This window comes from Trifolium pratense, linkage group LG4, assembly GCF_020283565.1.
Source record: "Trifolium pratense cultivar HEN17-A07 linkage group LG4, ARS_RC_1.1, whole genome shotgun sequence".
Taxonomy (NCBI): Eukaryota; Viridiplantae; Streptophyta; class Magnoliopsida; order Fabales; family Fabaceae; genus Trifolium; species Trifolium pratense.
Genome location: NC_060062.1, coordinates 51,716,591 through 51,726,496, shown reverse-complemented (window position 1 = coordinate 51,726,496; position 9,906 = coordinate 51,716,591). Strand labels below are relative to the sequence as shown.

Genomic DNA, 9,906 nt, shown 5'->3' with positions numbered 1-9,906 from the left:
TTGAAAGCCAAAATTGCAAGGTTGGAATCTGTTTCAATCCAAAGATTCAACCAATTGTGAATAATAGCAGTTTCAATGGCCTTCATCACACCACAAAGTTCAGCTACAAAAGATGAGTGAAAATCAAGATTTTCTGCAAAAGCTAAAACAAATTCAGATTGATTGCTTGTAATGACACCTCCACAAGAAGCCTTAATTGTATTATAAGCTCCATCAGTATTGTATAACACCCTTAATTTACCCCTTTATTTTTATTTTCAAAAAAAGTTAATTTCATTTATTTAATAAGGATGTCACACTTACTCCAATTAACTAATTCCTCAAATGATTAAAAATCATGCAGCAGAAAATACAAAAATAATATAAGTTTCAAAGTCCGAATTGAAAATACTGAATCAAGTGACATAGTTCAATTGTTATAAAAATTTAACAACATAATTAAATAAAAGTTTCTCCCAACAACATCCTAACAGAGCGACTCCAAATAAATAGCAAAGCAACAGCGATCCGAACACACCATCTATGATTCGTATGCTACCTGAAAATCTACGGTTGCACACCGTAGGGCCAAGCCAGAAGGGGGAATGTAAAGGTGAGCGACAATACATCAAGAAAATAACTGAATTAAAACAACATCATAACTTGCAACATCATAAACAACAACAAGACCACCTAAGCGGATGGCCACGCACATTCATCAGTCAACCATAATCATCAATCAACAATTAAATAAAGTGAAATAAACAACAACATTTAAATGAGCAAATATAATTAAAATGCATGCAATGCGCCTAGACTCGCTAAATGCATGTGGTACCAATAACAACGTCATTTCCGGTTTTACATCATGGAGGATCAACATCATTATAAGCAACGTCATTTTCAACTTCATTAAGCAACGTCATTTTCAACATCATATATACAACTCCAATAAGCAACGTCATTGAACACATGAATGAATGCATGTAATGTTATAATAAGCAACATCAATAGGCAACATCATTTAACAACTTTAATAGACAACTTCATCATCATTATAACAACATCAATAAACAACGTCGATAAATAACTACAAGAACAACAACTATTACAACATCATAATTTCGGCACAACTCCAACATCATTAAACTAGATAATTCAACATCGTTATAACCACATAATTCAACATCACTATTCAGCAAAACAACAATTCGACAACACAATTACTACAAACGAACAACGGCTTAAAACAACATCGATACACAACAATTATTAGTAACTTCGATTACAACGTCAACTAAAATTTAATAACCCAATTAGTCATTCACTCCTCTCAGGACAACAACTTATTACTCATCTTAACAGAGCCTTTAACCCAATTTAACTCGGTTTAGTTTATCAACGAAAGGTGTGAATTTTAAATCAATTTAATTAATAACAATTGTGAAATAAATTCAAATCCTTAATATTATATAAAACCAGGGACAGTGAGATACACCAGAGGGTTCCAAAATATTCAAAATACCCTACATAAAATTTTGGGAAATTTTCACGAAATTATAATATTTTTAATCACCTTTTTACTCCAAATAATTAATTAAAAATAGCTACGAGTGTCCAAAAATTACCAAAGAGGTACCAAAATTTCAAGAAAATTATTTACTATTTTTCTATAAAAACATTTAAAACAATTGGAGTCCCTATGACCCATCACGCGCTCTCACGCGCCAGTGCTGCGAGTGGGCGAGGCCACTCGCGCACTGTTCATCACCTCCTTCACCCGGTTGCAGGAAAACGGGTCGCGACGACCCGCGATTTGACCCGGTCGGTTCTCCCTCATTTCTCAACGGAATTTGACGTGTTTTATATCGTTTTGATCGTCATTCAATTATAGGAAGATACCCGGTATTTATTTTTAGAAACGACAATCGAATCGAATGTTTTAATATCAAAAAGCTTCACACGAATTTAACAAAAAAAAAACTCCATTGATGGTTGTTCAAAAGCTTCGGTTTTGACATTCTCTCAACCCATAAAAATCCCAGAATTGCTTTACAATTGCATTCGATGCTCCACACGTTATGAAACTTTTTCTTTTGAATTATCATCAAAATCCCAAAAAATCATTATACCCCTTATGTTAATTCTCAAGCACAACGTCAATTCACAATTTTATTTACTCAACATCATAACACGAATTTGCACCAACAACAGAAGCATAGAAACATTATCATATCAGATGATAAAATCGAAATTAAGAACAAGTATAGGAACAACAACAACATCACATAATGGGAAAAAGAAGCATAAGAGCAACAACTTAAATCACACATATAATGAATATACAAGTATGTCTATTGAATTCAGAATTTCAAGAGTATATAAAGCTCCCTTACTTGGATTGTAGTGAACTCCCTAAATTGAGGTTAAGCTTTTCCTTCCTTTGCTTCTCTTCACTCTCCCATGAGCTCTCTCTCTTTTCTCTCACCCACTAGCACTATTATTATTTTTGTGTATGTTTGTTTTCTTGTTTGTATCACTCTCCTGACTCTTCTTAACTTCACCCACTTTAAACCACTTAATTCCAAGAAACAACCTTTTTAATACAATTAAAATGAATTTATTAAAATTAAAATCATGGTTTTCTTTTATTTTTATTTTTACTACTATATTATTCACACCCCCCTCATCTTTGCTCTCAACACCTCATTATCTAATTTTTCTACTTCTTTTTCTTTTAATTTTATTTTCTAATTAGCAACGTCATTATTTTTATTTATCAATTATTTAATTATTCGCCACAAAATAATTAAATAAACATCGTCAATCAACATCACATAAACATCGTCAATCAACACCACAACAAGAAAATCAACACCACAATAACTAAATAATTAAATAAAATGAATCCTAATTTTTGGGGCGTTACAACTCTCCCCCACTTATAGGATTTTTCGTCCTCGAAAATTGCCTGAAGGAAACAACGCTGGATAGGATTCTTTCATCCGACTCTTTCAACTCGCATGTCGCATTCCACACTGGTAGGTCCTCCCAGTCTACATTCACTGTAACGATTTTTTTTTTTGTTCTTTAGGTGTTTCACCGCTCTATCTTCGACTTTCAACTACATGAATCCCACTGTCAGATACCCTCTCACTTGCACATCATCAGATTGAATCACATGCAACAAATCGAAAATACATTCGTTCAGCTGCAACTCTTGAAAAACACCATGAAGATTTGATGGCGGTGGCAATGCAATCTGATAGGCCACGCCCCCTATCCTCTTAAATATATAGTACGACCCAATAAACCGCGGAGCGAGCTTTTTGGACTTCAAAGTTCGTCCAACACATGTCATCACAGTCATCCTCATAAACACATGATGTCCCTCTCGAACTCTACTGCTCTCTTCTTTTGATCGTAATAACTCTTTTGTCGATCCTGGGATGCCTTCATTTTCTACTGAATCCTTTTCACCTTTTCAGTAGTCTGCCTAATCATTTCAGGCCCCAACACTACTCGCTCACTGGATTCGTTCCAACACAAATGTGTCCTACACCTTCTCCCATACAAGGCTTCAAACAGTTCCATTCCGATGCTAGAATGGTAGTTGTCATTGTAAGTAACTCTATCAATGGCAAGCAACTATCCCAACTTCCACTTTGGAATATTCAGCAGCTTCAACAATCCTATTGGCTTCTATTATTCAAGTCTGTTCTTGAATCTCATGACCCCATTCTCGGCAACTTCGTAACTCACTTCTTTTACCCAAGTTAATTAATTCTAAACATGTCGACTAACCTCAAGTCTCACTTCCGACCTTCTCTGGTTTCTTCCAACATAGCACTGGTTAACCCCCACATTCTTAGTTTCACATTTCTTGGCTTCCGTACACATACTAGACTATGGTATCTAAATCCCTCAATCAGTCTTATCTCTCTTGTCACGAGTGCAAACATTTGCAACGTCTTCCTACTCAACGCGTCTGCCACTACATTTGCTTCACCAGGGTGGTAGTTCAACTCAAAATCATAACCCTTTAGAAATTTCAACAACCTCATCTACTTCATGTTCAACTCCTTCTAATCAAATGAGTACTCCAAAATTTTATGGTCGCTGAAAACTTCAAACTTGAGCCATACAGATAACGTCTCTGAACTTTCAACACGACCGCAGCGGCTGCCAACTCTAATTCGTCAGTTGGGTAGTTCCTCTTGTTGATTTTCAACTTCCTCGAGCATGCACAACTACTTATCCCTTCTGCATCAGAACTCCACCCAAGATCATCTTTGATGTATCACAATACACTTCAACGATTCATTCGCGTCAATTAAAATCAACATTGGCATTGATGTCAAACTTTGCTTCCACTCTTGGAAACTTTCCTCACAAGTCCTGTTCCAAATGAAGGCTCGTCATATTCGAGAAAAATGAGTCAGCGGTAAAGTTATCCTCGAAAAAAAACTCCAAAGAATCTCCGATAGTAACCAGCCAATCCCAACGAGGTATCTCGGCTACTGATGACTTAGGGCTTACCACTACAACACTGCACTCTCTCTAGACGGGTCAACTGCTATTCCACCACGCTTCTGCTGCGCCTCTCTGTTATGAGGATATCACGATCTCAAGTCATTTCCACATGCTCCAACTAATTGGTCCATCAGATCATCAATTCACGCAAGGGAATATTTGTCCTCGGTGACAACCTTGTTCAACTGACGATAGTCAACACAGAGTCTCTTACTCCCATCTTTCTCCTTCACCAACAACATTGGAGCTCCGCACGATGATACATTTGGTCAAACGAACTTCTTCTCCAACGGCTCTTCTAACTAGTTCTTCAATTATCTCAACTCTGCCGCAACATTCTTTAGGGTACCACCGATACTAGTCGAATATCAGGTAGGAAATGGGTAAACTCTGCTTCTCGTTTGGCGTTACATCGTTGATATTATTTAAGAAATCCCACATCATTGGTAAGTCGATGATTCCAACTCCTGCTTCCACTTCCATTGCAGTGAACGTCGTAGACATCTGAGCGTTCTCCTTCCTTAACTTTTCCACTTGTCGAGTAGACGTCATCTCCAATCTTGCATTCGCTCCAGATTCGGGAAACAATAGTTTTATCCAAAATAATTGGTTGCCTCCCCCACTTATTTTAAACTCATACACAGCCCTCTGCCTCGAGGTCAGACATCATATATTAACCTCCAACTCTTTCCTTCGCTCGCAAAGGTACGAAACATCGACAGTGTTTACACACATGTCACCTGCAAAATAAAAGATCGTCATCTTGGTCTGACTGGACCGACCTGCTCTGATACCACTTTATAACACCCTTAATTTACCCCTTTATTTTTATTTTCAAAAAAAGTTAATTTCATTTATTTAATAAGGATGTCACACTTACTCCAATTAACTAATTCCTCAAATGATTAAAAATCATGCAGCAGAAAATACAAAAATAATATAAGTTTCAAAGTCCGAATTGAAAATACTGAATCAAGTGACATAGTTCAATTGTTATAAAAATTTAACAACATAATTAAATAAAAGTTTCTCCCAACAACATCCTAACAGAGCGACTCCAAATAAATAGCAAAGCAACAGCGATCCGAACACACCATCTATGATTCGTATGCTACCTGAAAATCTACGGTTGCACACCGTAGGGCCAAGCCAGAAGGGGGAATGTAAAGGTGAGCGACAATACATCAAGAAAATAACTGAATTAAAACAACATCATAACTTGCAACATCATAAACAACAACAAGACCACCTAAGCGGATGGCCACGCACATTCATCAGTCAACCATAATCATCAATCAACAATTAAATAAAGTGAAATAAACAACAACATTTAAATGAGCAAATATAATTAAAATGCATGCAATGCGCCTAGACTCGCTAAATGCATGTGGTACCAATAACAACGTCATTTCCGGTTTTACATCATGGAGGATCAACATCATTATAAGCAACGTCATTTTCAACTTCATTAAGCAACGTCATTTTCAACATCATATATACAACTCCAATAAGCAACGTCATTGAACACATGAATGAATGCATGTAATGTTATAATAAGCAACATCAATAGGCAACATCATTTAACAACTTTAATAGACAACTTCATCATCATTATAACAACATCAATAAACAACGTCGATAAATAACTACAAGAACAACAACTATTACAACATCATAATTTCGGCACAACTCCAACATCATTAAACTAGATAATTCAACATCGTTATAACCACATAATTCAACATCACTATTCAGCAAAACAACAATTCGACAACACAATTACTACAAACGAACAACGGCTTAAAACAACATCGATACACAACAATTATTAGTAACTTCGATTACAACGTCAACTAAAATTTAATAACCCAATTAGTCATTCACTCCTCTCAGGACAACAACTTATTACTCATCTTAACAGAGCCTTTAACCCAATTTAACTCGGTTTAGTTTATCAACGAAAGGTGTGAATTTTAAATCAATTTAATTAATAACAATTGTGAAATAAATTCAAATCCTTAATATTATATAAAACCAGGGACAGTGAGATACACCAGAGGGTTCCAAAATATTCAAAATACCCTACATAAAATTTTGGGAAATTTTCACGAAATTATAATATTTTTAATCACCTTTTTACTCCAAATAATTAATTAAAAATAGCTACGAGTGTCCAAAAATTACCAAAGAGGTACCAAAATTTCAAGAAAATTATTTACTATTTTTCTATAAAAACATTTAAAACAATTGGAGTCCCTATGACCCATCACGCGCTCTCACGCGCCAGTGCTGCGAGTGGGCGAGGCCACTCACGCACTGTTCATCACCTCCTTCACCCGGTTGCAGGAAAACGGGTCGCGACGACCCGCGATTTGACCCGGTCGGTTCTCCCTCATTTCTCAACGGAATTTGACGTGTTTTATATCGTTTTGATCGTCATTCAATTATAGGAAGATACCCGGTATTTATTTTTAGAAACGACAATCGAATCGAATGTTTTAATATCAAAAAGCTTCACACGAATTTAACAAAAAAAAAAACTCCATTGATGGTTGTTCAAAAGCTTCGGTTTTGACATTCTCTCAACCCATAAAAATCCCAGAATTGCTTTACAATTGCATTCGATGCTCCACACGTTATGAAACTTTTTCTTTTGAATTATCATCAAAATCCCAAAAAATCATTATACCCCTTATGTTAATTCTCAAGCACAACGTCAATTCACAATTTTATTTACTCAACATCATAACACGAATTTGCACCAACAACAGAAGCATAGAAACATTATCATATCAGATGATAAAATCGAAATTAAGAACAAGTATAGGAACAACAACAACATCACATAATGGGAAAAAGAAGCATAAGAGCAACAACTTAAATCACACATATAATGAATATACAAGTATGTCTATTGAATTCAGAATTTCAAGAGTATATAAAGCTCCCTTACTTGGATTGTAGTGAACTCCCTAAATTGAGGTTAAGCTTTTCCTTCCTTTGCTTCTCTTCACTCTCCCATGAGCTCTCTCTTTTCTCTCACCCACTAGCACTATTATTATTGGAGAATGTTAACTTGTGCCCTTAAGGGCACATGTTAAGAAGATAAATGTGGAAAAAATTTATTAAACTTGTGGTGTATTCAATTATCTAAACATTAAATTCTTTGTATCATTTAATGCTATATTTCTATTTTTAGGTAGCTTAACATGTGCCCTTAGGGCACAAGTTAACATGACCCATTATTATTTTTGTGTATGTTTGTTTTCTTGTTTGTATCACTCTCCTGACTCTTCTTAACTTCACCCACTTTAAACCACTTAATTCCAAGAAACAACCTTTTTAATACAATTAAAATGAATTTATTAAAATTAAAATCATGGTTTTCTTTTATTTTTATTTTTACTACTATATTATTCACACCCCCCTCATCTTTGCTCTCAACACCTCATTATCTAATTTTTCTACTTCTTTTTCTTTTAATTTTATTTTCTAATTAGCAACGTCATTATTTTTATTTATCAATTATTTAATTATTCGCCACAAAATAATTAAATAAACATCGTCAATCAACATCACATAAACATCGTCAATCAACACCACAACAAGAAAATCAACACCACAATAACTAAATAATTAAATAAAATGAATCCTAATTTTTGGGGCGTTACATATTGCACTTCATCCAATTCATGGGAGGAGGCTGCCAAAGCACTTCCTTAATAGATGGTGCTCTAGGAGGACGCAATATGACTTTAAAATTCTTAAGGATGCTGAAATCCCTCATGCAGGAGCGATATGTAAGCTTGGTTAAGTTGCCAGATAGAGAAACATTGGAACTAATCAAAGTAACAGCTTTTTCCCATGGAATATGATTGTTATTGAACCTAACTTGGTTTCTAATAAACCAAATCGTACTTATGATATTTACCAGGCCAGCAAGAATGACAATCCTACATTGTGGCTGCCAGTTCCTGTCACATAACAACCAAATGTCCTCAACTGAATTAAAATGCAGATTTAGGCCGATAATTCTAGAAAACCAGTTCCACACATTGAGCGCTAACAACCTGACCAGATGCAAGAGCATAGCTAGTAAACAGGTCCTTCAAAGCTACCAAGTTTGAGTTCCTACCAGTACAATAGACCATAATATCATCAGCATAAAAACAATGAGAGGGGATAACAACATTCCTTGAACCTTTACTGAGACGAAGCTTGCCCTCAGACACCAATTTAGTAATGTTCCTGCTTAACACATCCTCAGCAATGCAGAATAAGAGAGGTGAGAGAGGGTCACCTTGCCTCACACCTCTTTTGCAATGAAAGTATCCATGCATTTTCCCATTAATGGAGATAGACAAGGTTGCAGACTTAAGAATGACATCTATCCATTTACAAAAGGTTTCAGAGAAACCAAAGCACTTAAGCACTTTAAGGAGGAAGGGCCAGTGCAGAGTATCAAAAGCTTTAGTGATATCTATTTTTAAAGCCAGATTGCCACCAAAAGTTTTGGAATGCAATAAATTAGCAGCTTCTGAAGCCAGGCACAAACAATCCTTTATGTTCCTCCCATGAATGAAGCCTCTTTGCTCTTTGGATACAAGAGTAGGCATTATCTGAGCCAACCTATCAGCTAACACCTTTGATATAATTTTGAATTTGAAGTTTGCCATGGCTATAGGCCTATAGTGCTCAATGACATCAGCATTTTGATTCTTTGGAATAAGAATCAAAGTATTTGCATTAAATTGGGCATCAAGTAACCTGTTGTAAAGAACTCAATCACAGCATTAACAACATCATGTTGGATTATATCCCAATAAGTATGAAAGAAAAAAGCGCCAAACCCATCAGGTCCTGGAGCCCCCTCCTTGTTTAAATCAAAAACTGCATTTTTTATCTCAGATGGCGTTGGAATCATGGTAAGCATGGCATTAACGCTATCATCAATGATATTCGGAATAACACCTTCAATAAGGGTCTCGTCCTGCATAAGATTGGTGTTAGCACAAAATAAATTTTGATAATAATTAACAACATGATCTGCAATCTGTTGAGGATCAGTAATCAATTTCTCATCAACCCTGATAGAGGACATGGCTTTGGTAGTATTTTTTCTCTTTGCAATTCTGTGGAAATATTTAGTATTTCTATCACCCTCCACATGCCAATTCACTTTTGACTTTTCATGCGAGAACCATTCTTGTCTTTTTAAAGCTTCATCAAGTTTATCAAGGGCTCTCTTTTCACTATCTCTAAGGCTGTCAATGCAACCATTCAACTGGATTTGGTTCTGAATCTCTGCAACACTGTCTTCAGCATCCTTAACATATGAATGCACATTGCCAAAGACTTCTTTGTTCCAATTCTTCAAATGTTCCTTCAATAGCT

The 9,906-nt window shown here is 35.7% G+C and overlaps 2 long non-coding RNA genes across 2 annotated transcripts; both read right to left on the bottom strand.

The window, feature by feature from the left end:
* Positions 1 to 363: 363 nt before the first annotated feature.
* Positions 364 to 2,548, bottom strand: LOC123881461. The gene is made up of 2 exons (XR_006799464.1): positions 2,376 to 2,548; positions 364 to 546 (listed from the first exon to the last, which is right to left on the bottom strand). It is a non-coding gene; the product is annotated as an uncharacterized LOC123881461 (long non-coding RNA).
* A 2,904-nt stretch (positions 2,549 to 5,452) lies between these two features.
* Positions 5,453 to 7,538, bottom strand: LOC123881460. Its single transcript, XR_006799463.1, has 2 exons — positions 7,466 to 7,538; positions 5,453 to 5,635 (listed from the first exon to the last, which is right to left on the bottom strand). It is a non-coding gene; the product is annotated as an uncharacterized LOC123881460 (long non-coding RNA).
* Between the last annotated feature and the right edge of the window lie 2,368 nt (positions 7,539 to 9,906).